This window comes from Dermochelys coriacea, chromosome 10, assembly GCF_009764565.3.
Source record: "Dermochelys coriacea isolate rDerCor1 chromosome 10, rDerCor1.pri.v4, whole genome shotgun sequence".
NCBI classification, from domain to species: domain Eukaryota; kingdom Metazoa; phylum Chordata; order Testudines; family Dermochelyidae; genus Dermochelys; species Dermochelys coriacea.
The window spans coordinates 6,753,870-6,762,409 of record NC_050077.1 but is presented as its reverse complement, the minus strand read 5'-3'; positions in this window follow the sequence as shown (position 1 = coordinate 6,762,409).

Below are 8,540 nucleotides of genomic sequence, written 5' to 3'. Positions count from 1 at the left end.
AGCAGAACTGTGCAAACTGATACTACTTGCTGTGCTCTGGTCTGTGGGGTAACTCACGAAGGAATGTGGTTATAGACTGTGTCCTGTGTGGCCCAGTCATGTGAGTCAAGGCCCTATATTAGCAGGATCAGAGTTTTGGAGTGGGGTGAATGTATCTCCTCATTCACCCCCTCGCTAAGGAAAGAGAGAGAGGCACAGCACATAGGATTGCCAGGCACCCAGTTTTCTATTGGAATGCCTGGTCAAAAAGGGACCCTGGTGCCAGCATGTCTCTTCTGGCTCCTAGGGGCAGGGGCAGCCAGGGAGCTCCGCACGCCGTGGTTCCTGGCCAATGGGAGCCAGGGAGCTGGCGGTGGGGGCAGCATGCAGAGCTGCCTGGCCGCACTGCTAAATATGAGCTGGAGGAGAATGCTGGCCACTTCTAGGAGCTGCCTGAGGAAAGTGCTGCACCCTGCCCCAGACCTGAGCACCTTCCCGCACCCAAACTTCCTCCCGGAGCCAATATCCTGCACTCCAAACCCCTTGGCCCCAGCCTGGAGCCCACTCCTGCACCCCAAACCCCTCATCCCTGGCTCCACCCTAGAGCCTGTACTCCCAGCCAGAGCCCTCACCCCATGATGCACCCCAACCCCTGGCCGCAGCACAGTGAAAATGAGTGAGTGAGCAAGGGTGGGGGAGAGCGAGCAATGGAGGGGGGAATGGAGAGAGAAGGGGTGGGACGGGGTGAGACAAGGGTGTTCAGTTTTCTGCAATCAGAAAGTTGGCAACTCTAGCAGCACAACCTTCCTGAAGTTGGGGGGGGGGGAAGCAGTAAATAAGGGTGCAAAGGGACATTTGCCATGTTGAGAGAGATTTTTGGTGGCCCATCCTTTTTCCAGTGGGCAAAATAGGTGGGAAAAGATAAGAAGGAACAAGGAGGCGAAGAAAAAATCCCTAATCCAGACATTGCAAATGGAAAATTGAACTCTTTTGGATCCCCAATAGCCATGACAGGAATGTTCCTGTTTTATCTTGAAAAACCCTGTGGCAAACCTGAGCTGTGGAATTTCTCGCTGGCTCGAAGGGTCAGCTCTTCAGGGCCGAGATCTCAGGTCTGCAAAGGGCCCTTTGGTGGGTCACCTCTGCGGTCTCGACTGGGAGCTCTCTAGGGCAGGGGCCGTGACTGTATCTCCTGTCAAGAGCCTAGCCAAGCCTAGCTTGGATGTAACAAGAAGCGTGCGTGGTGCAGACTGAGATATCCACCCACTTTCCCATGGCACAGGTCACACGTATGGGGTTCCTACCACCACCTAAGGTGCCATGGCGACCTGCAAATTGCCGATGCTCCTGCAGAAATGAAGGCGGGGTAGGTTTAGTGGTGAGAGCACGGGCAGTGGAGCAAAGACTCCTGGGTTCTGTTCTGCGCTGTGGAACCGATTTGCTCTGCACCTCAGTGTATCCCTTGTGTAAAATGGGAACTCCAGGTGCCCCTGGGACTCAGCTAATGAACGTTCATAGAGGGCTGGAGAGCCTCAGATAAATCACTCGGAGGACAAGGGTTAGCAATACTTACTTCTTAGAGGCTCCAACTGAGATCCTGGCCCCATTGTGCTAGGTGCTGTACATACACATTGTGACAGACCATCCCTGCCCTAAAGAGCTTGCTGTAGCCAGAGGAAGGGAGCATAGTCACCCCTATTTTACAGCTTGGGAACAGGTGCAGGGATGAAGTGACTCTCTCGGGATTACCCAGGAAACGTGTCACAGCTGGAACTGAACCCAGGTTTCCTGGCAGCCGGGCCCGTGCCTGAGCCACACAGTCCTCCTGTGACCCTCCCACCTCCTGCTTGTAAATGCCCACGGGTAGTGGGCCCATGAGCTCTGCACCTGTAACGCCTGGAGGCCTCCCTCTATGCAGCAGGCCATTGACCAGGTTCTGAGCCAGTACCTGATCCTGAAATCCACCAGCAGAGTCTGTTGTGCAAACGCCCCTAATGATGCGGCAACAAGCCACTGACCCATTGAATCCTCTGGAAAGTCGGCCTGCTCCAGCAATCGGTGAAAGGCTCCGCAGCAAGAAAGGCAGCGATGAACTGGCATTAAATTGCGTTTTCTTGCTGGCGAGCAAGCATGTGGCTGCAGGGTGACTACAGCCTTGTCAGCAGAGTGCTCTGGGTACAATAGCATTGCTTCTTGTGCTGTGCAGGGCAGTGAGCCAGCATTCATTAAAGGCAAGGTGAATTGGAGCAGGCCTTCGATTCTGTTCACATCCAGGTCATTTTAAAGTGTCCCTTTAAGAACGTGCACTTTATGCTGCCTGCTATGTGGCCTCCATTTAAAAAAGGATCAGCTTGGGGTGTTTCTTTCAGATCCCAAGTGGTCTGTCCCGTCCCGTGTGTGGAGAATGTTGGTGTGAAAACCAAAATATACAACTGCTACTATGTCTGCTACACCCAGGCAATGAAAATACATCAAGCCCTCCTTTTTTTTTTAACCTGTCCCATGTTACTGGAACAACTGTTCACACATTTAAATTAACAGGTGCTAAAGCAAATACAAATGAAAGAAAATGTTACAAAGTTAATCTATGGAACTGTTTGCTGCAGGAGTTAAAATGCTAAGGCTGGATTTTTTCCCCAAAGGGTCAGATAACTTTATGGCCAATAATAGCTCTGTTAGTTTTGCATGCTTCATAATCTAAGTGGCTTGCCTTGAAGGCATCAGGAGGGAAATTCCCTGGTGTCTGTCTGGACAGGTGCATTAGGGCTCGTTGGTTCTTGGTGTAGGCTTTCTCTGCAGCACCAGTTACTGATCACTCCTCAGGACAAGCTACCTGACTTGATACACTTAGTCTGTAGCGCAGTACGACCAGTCCTACATGGCCATACCTTGTGCCATTCTAGCTAGGAACCAAAAACTTACTCCCTCCATCCAACCCTGCACAAACAAGGGAATCTCTAAAAGGAACCTGACCTTCCTGTGCTTTGAAACCCAAGAAGGAATCTGGTGTCGATCTGATGCTGAATAATAAAAGTAACGGCTGTAATCCATAGGGAGAGCGCTGCCATCAAACTTCTAAGAAAATGGTACCAGTACCGGAGAGGAATAGAAATCAAGTCATTGAAAAGAACTTTCCTCGGCCCCTTTGTTTTTCAGTATCGTTTTTGTAGGCTGGTTACTGGAACAGGGAGAATGTGGCTGGCTTTGAAGCCCTCCATTAGTGTGAAGGGAAATGAGGCAGAAATCTTGCAAAGCAGGAAAAACTCTCCAGTCATTAAGGGCCTGGCAGGCTTCCCATAGGGAGATCTGACCTGAGGGTTATCCCGTCGCAGGGACAGTCAGTTCCAGGCTGGGATTTGACATGTAAGGCCACAGCTCCAGGAAAGGGCTAAGGTGAGTTTTTAAAAACTCATTTAAATGAGGCACAAGTTGCTCCTGTTGACCACAGTGGGTGTCCTATACACTGGCCAGAGCAGCATCGGGCCTTTTGAAAATGTCTGCTTATGAATGGCAATGAGTAGATGTGCATGGTCCTGTACAAAGGCTGGAGGCTGGGTCCCTGGGACACTAGAGCTGCAGGCCAGAGTTCCAGCTTGCTCAAGTGAGTAGGCTAAGAACAGCAGAGTGGAGGCAGGGTAGCCCCCTGAGTGTGTCTCCAGCGGGTCTGGGGGTGGGTACAGGCGCCGACCGGCTATCCCAAGTCACCGCCTGTTCTTAGCACGCTCGCCTGAGCAGAGGGAGCGCGGGTAGGTCTCCGCCAGCTGCAGACATAGCTGTGCCTCAAAGGGGCTGCGATTCAAAGCAAGTTCCGGCTCAGTTCTGAATTCTGCGCCCAGCTTTGGCGAGTCCCAGCGCGTCCGTCGCTTCTCTCCGCACAGGCCAGGCTGCAGCGCTCCCTAGCATTGAGCCTTTCACCCTCGCTCCTCGTCCTCAGGCTACCATGGCGTGGAGCCGCCGGTGCTTGGTGTCAGCTGAATGGAGCCGAGGGTTGACATCAGCAAGCAGCCCCTCTGGTGTCCTCCTCGCCATGGAAATGAGGGTTGCCAGCGCCGTATAATTGAATGGGCTGGAACAATTTTAGCAGGTGGCTTTTTCATAACCAGCAAGGGAACGACACAACCAGGGGCAGCAATGCAGCCCCAGTACCAGCCCTGCTGCAGCAGCGAGCGGGGCAAACGCAACCATCCGTGCGTGCTGGCCAGGTGGGCAGAGCGCGCAAAGACCAAAGGGCATGGGTTGATGAGGAGGGGAAGCACAGGCAGTTGAAAGGGAGGTGGGGAGGGCTGCTGAGTCCAATTATCTAGCAATGGGTAGGTGCAGCACTGCCCCCTGAGGCATGGAACCAGAGCTGCGCTGCAGTGTGTCCCGGGCTCCATACTGCTAACGGCGATTCGCCTTCAGCTCAGGCGCTCGGGGCCTGGGATCATGGAGCCTGCTGCTGCTGTGACGTTCCCAGTGGCCTACTGCCCGAGCTGACGGGACAGCCCATTAATGTTTAGAAAGGGCTGTGAGCCCCTTGCAGCCATCTGTTCTAAAAGTGCCACGGATCTGGTGCTTTGCTGGCATGTGAAGAAGGGGACAGATTTGTTGGAATATTGCCCTCCGCTCTGCCTCTCTCCAGTTTTGGAATCTGTTTCTAGCCCCTTCCCCCAGGCCCCTCTCCCATGTCAGACCCCTTTGTGTTATTGATAGAATGACCCAGAGCCCACCAGCCCTGGCAGCTGGCTTGGTTTGAAATCCAAACTCACCGCTGGCACCTGTGCTTTGCAGCTTGAGCCAACCCCATCTCTGGCTAGTCTGAAAGCCAGCGGCAGCTGCTTGCAAGTGCCCTTGGGCCGGATCTGGCTAGGAATCCACTTTAGCAGCAACCCCTAGCCTGTGCGCTATTGTCCTTGCTCCCGTGGAATAGAAATAACCAAGGCAGATGAATAGCTGCCCTCAGGCGTCACCACTGCCTGGTCCGCCTGTCATGGGATAGATAGGGAGGGCTCACTCCAAACCAGCTGCTGGGTCCCTGGGAGATGAAGTTTTCCAACTGATGCTGTCGTCGGGTGGTTGCCTGAGACAGGTGGTGCTGGGGACCGTGAGAAAGTACCGTGGAGCCCTGGGGGGGACACTCCCCGAGCCGTCCAGTGCAAGGGCATCAGAGCAGGAATGGAGGGACCCCGGCCATTGTCTCTCCAGGAAGCCGTTCGTTAAAAACTCAGCTCTTTTGCTGTCAGTGAGGGTTTGCAAAGGAGGCCGATCGCAGGAGCCAAACCCCAGGCCCCCGTGCCCTGGGGGAAGACGCGGAGATGTCTTCGCTGTTCTGGACAGGGCTAATCAGTTGCCAAGTAAACGCCAGTTCCAGCGGCGAGTGTGTGCGTGTGTGTGTGAGAGCGAGCCTGTGGGCCCCCATCTTCTGGGAAGCAGCCTGGAGAAGGACACAGAGGTTAGGGGTTCTCTGAACAGGCTGCTGACTCCAGTTTTATCCCGGGAACTGGCAGAGGGGCTGAAAGACAATTTCTATGCGATGCCCCCTAGCGCCATGGCTTGGGAGGGTCTCCGAGGGAAGCCTGCCCGCTCCTGAGCCACCCACGTCACTTCCTGCAGCACCCTGGCTGGCTGGAGCCGAGACTCAGGAGCCAGGACAGCTGTGTTCTGCGCCTACTGCCCGAGCTGACGGGACAGCCCATTAATGTTTAGAAAGGGCTGTGAGCCCCTTGCAGCCATCTGTTCTAAAAGTGCCACGGATCTGGTGCTTTGCTGGGCTCCCGGCCAGCTGCTGACCTCGTTTCCAGGAGCTCTCAGTAAAGAACTGTAGCATGGGGCTGCCACCTCTGAGGTACTAAAAAACCCAGGCCCTCTGGGTTGATCTTGAGCCCATCAGACTGGGCAGCTGGCAGGGAGGACTCGCACCCTCACAGATTTCCCAGGACTGCTACCCAAAAGAGGGGATGATCCCAGGAGAAGATGGCCAGGTGGCAACGCTCCTGCCCCACAGCGCCCAGCTGTGTTACCACGGTGCTTGTGGGTCCTGGGTCTGTACGCAGGGCTGCCATGACTGCACCAGCCAGTCTCATTATAGGGCCTGATCTGCTAATCCTAGAGGCAGCATGACCTAGTGGGTAGGACACTGCACCTCAGGGGGCCTGAATTCTATTAGCAGCTCAGCAGACAGCTCCGGGCAGCGGTGTGTGTGGGGAGAATGGGGGAGCCTGATATGGAGATCAGGGGGGGGGAAATGGGGGCACACACAGAGCCCCTGCCATGGAGGGAAAACTGGGGACCATGGGACAGGGGACCATGCAGAGCCCCTGGCATGGAGGTGAGGGGGGAATGGGGGAGTGGTGCAGCCAGAACCTCTGGCAGGGGAGACAACTGGGGGTCCCTGGTATGGGGGTGAACAAAGAGCCTCTGCTATGTGGGGGAGGAATGAGGGGTACACACAGCTCCTGGTGCAGGGAAATAGGGGGAACTTAGTATGGGGGAAGGAGAGTCATATGGAGTCCTAGCCATGGGGGTATGGGAATTGGGGTGCACACACAGCCACTGGTGTGAGGGTAGGGGGGAGGCATTGCAGTGAGTCCCTGAAATTGAGGGAGAGAGGAGGGTGGCACCCAGGGATCCTATGGGGGGGATGCAAGGAGCCCCTGAGGTGTGCAATGCGCTAGGCCAATCCTTGCTATGAAGTACGCCCCACACCCCCCACCTCCAGTAATACGGATATTTATTGGGTCGAGCCCTGATGATCTTGCTCAGTTTTCAATTCCTCCTTATGCAGGCAAAACTCCCTTTGACTTCCCTGGGAACTTTGCCCAAGCAAGAACCGAGCTTCGGCCACTGACCCAACGTCCCAAGAGAAACCTGAAAATGCACCGAGACTCAGGCCCTGCTACACGCTCAGCCCGGGAATTGGGCCGTCTTCCGGAGGGGGGGCTCGTGGCCTCTCTCTCCAGGGCTCCAAGCAGCTCGGAGACTTTGCCATGTCTGGGCAGCGACGAGTCAGACTAACGACGTGCCGTCAATAAAAATGACCACCCATTTTCCCCTCACCACAGAAGCCAGGCTGATGAGCTGTGTTGGGCACCTGGGTTAGGCTGGGACTGCAAAGACCCCAGGGCCTCGCTAGCCCGCAATCTGTGCGTTCGAGAAGCTACGGATGCGGGTTCAGGGCAGCTCTGTAAGCTGGAGTTAATGCAGCGTTCATCTTGTAACCCCCTGCCTTAAATGAAGCTTGTAGTTAATGAATGTTAGAAGCACAGGAAATTAAAAATCCAGGCTCCCATTAAAAAAAACCCCAACCATTGGAAAGAAGGGCAAAGTACAGCTAAAGTCACCCAATCAACCTTAACTCTGCCCCCAACACCCTATGTACCTGATGAGTGCCAAGCTTCAGACTTAAATCCCGGCTACATGCGTCCTTGCACATGTAGGGCGTGAGCTGGACCCATCGAATGAAGGACGATAAGCCCCGTGTAGACCGCTGGAGCACTTGCCATGTCATCTGGATGTTCTTTGGAGAAGGACGTCATAGCCGGCGGTGCTCTAAGTGCCTCGGTTATATACATTTGCTGAGTTTGCCTGTGAACGTGACCCAGCCAGGCGGAGTCGGGTCTTTCTGGCATCGGTGTATTTGTGAGGTGGAGCAGTGGCTCTCGTTCCTCTCCCTGGCCGTCACCAGCTTAGCATAGCAGTGGTCCTAGAGCTTGGTGGTTTGCCCTGACCCTCCGTCACTCCTTCGAAGCACATTCCAGTGGCTGGAGGGTTGTACAGCGAGCGTTCAGCACAGCGTTGTTAGCAGATCCAGAGGCCGCCCTGGGCCGGATCCTCAGGGCCAGCCAAACTGTGCTTGGCACAGGGAATGAAGGGTCAGCGTGAGCTGGGGCTGGCAGTGATTCACACTGAGCCGGCTACGCCGGCTTCATGCTTTTGCTCATGCAAAGCAGGTGGACAAGCAAGAGGGGCAGGTAAGGCTCAGACTCTGTTTGGTGAGCCCAACTGCAGCTTTGTGAACAGCTGTGGGCACCCAGAGTGGAAAAGGTATTTAAATTCAGAACCTTTGCTGGGAGGGACTGCCACCGGGGCTGGTAGGAAGCATTTGGGGAAAAAATCTCACCCAGGGCTTTAAAATGCACCCTCCTGAGCCAGGTAATTATCACAGGGCTCATCACACACAGAAAGGGGACAGGATTTGCCCATGATCACATACAACATCGGTGGCTCCTGGTCCTGAGCGTTAATGACTAGCCCCTCCTTCCGCCTAACAGTACCAGTGGCTAGCGCTGGTCGTGTGAGATGAGCCAGGACTCCTGTTTGAGCTCACTGAGGCTTTGAGAGGGCAGCAATAGAAGTGAACTGACACCCACTGGCAGCTCCCACCCCTAACAGGAAGCAGGAAGGAAGGGCTCCCTTCAATACCCTCTGAGTCCCAGGCATGGAGCATCTCAAACAGTGCCCCCCAATCCCCCCCGACATGCACCACACACCTGTCTTAATTGGAGCCTTACAAGCTTTGTCCTGCTGCGTGAGATAAGGCCAGACTATTGCCAAGGCAAAGTCTTTGACCTGTGGCTTGTGAT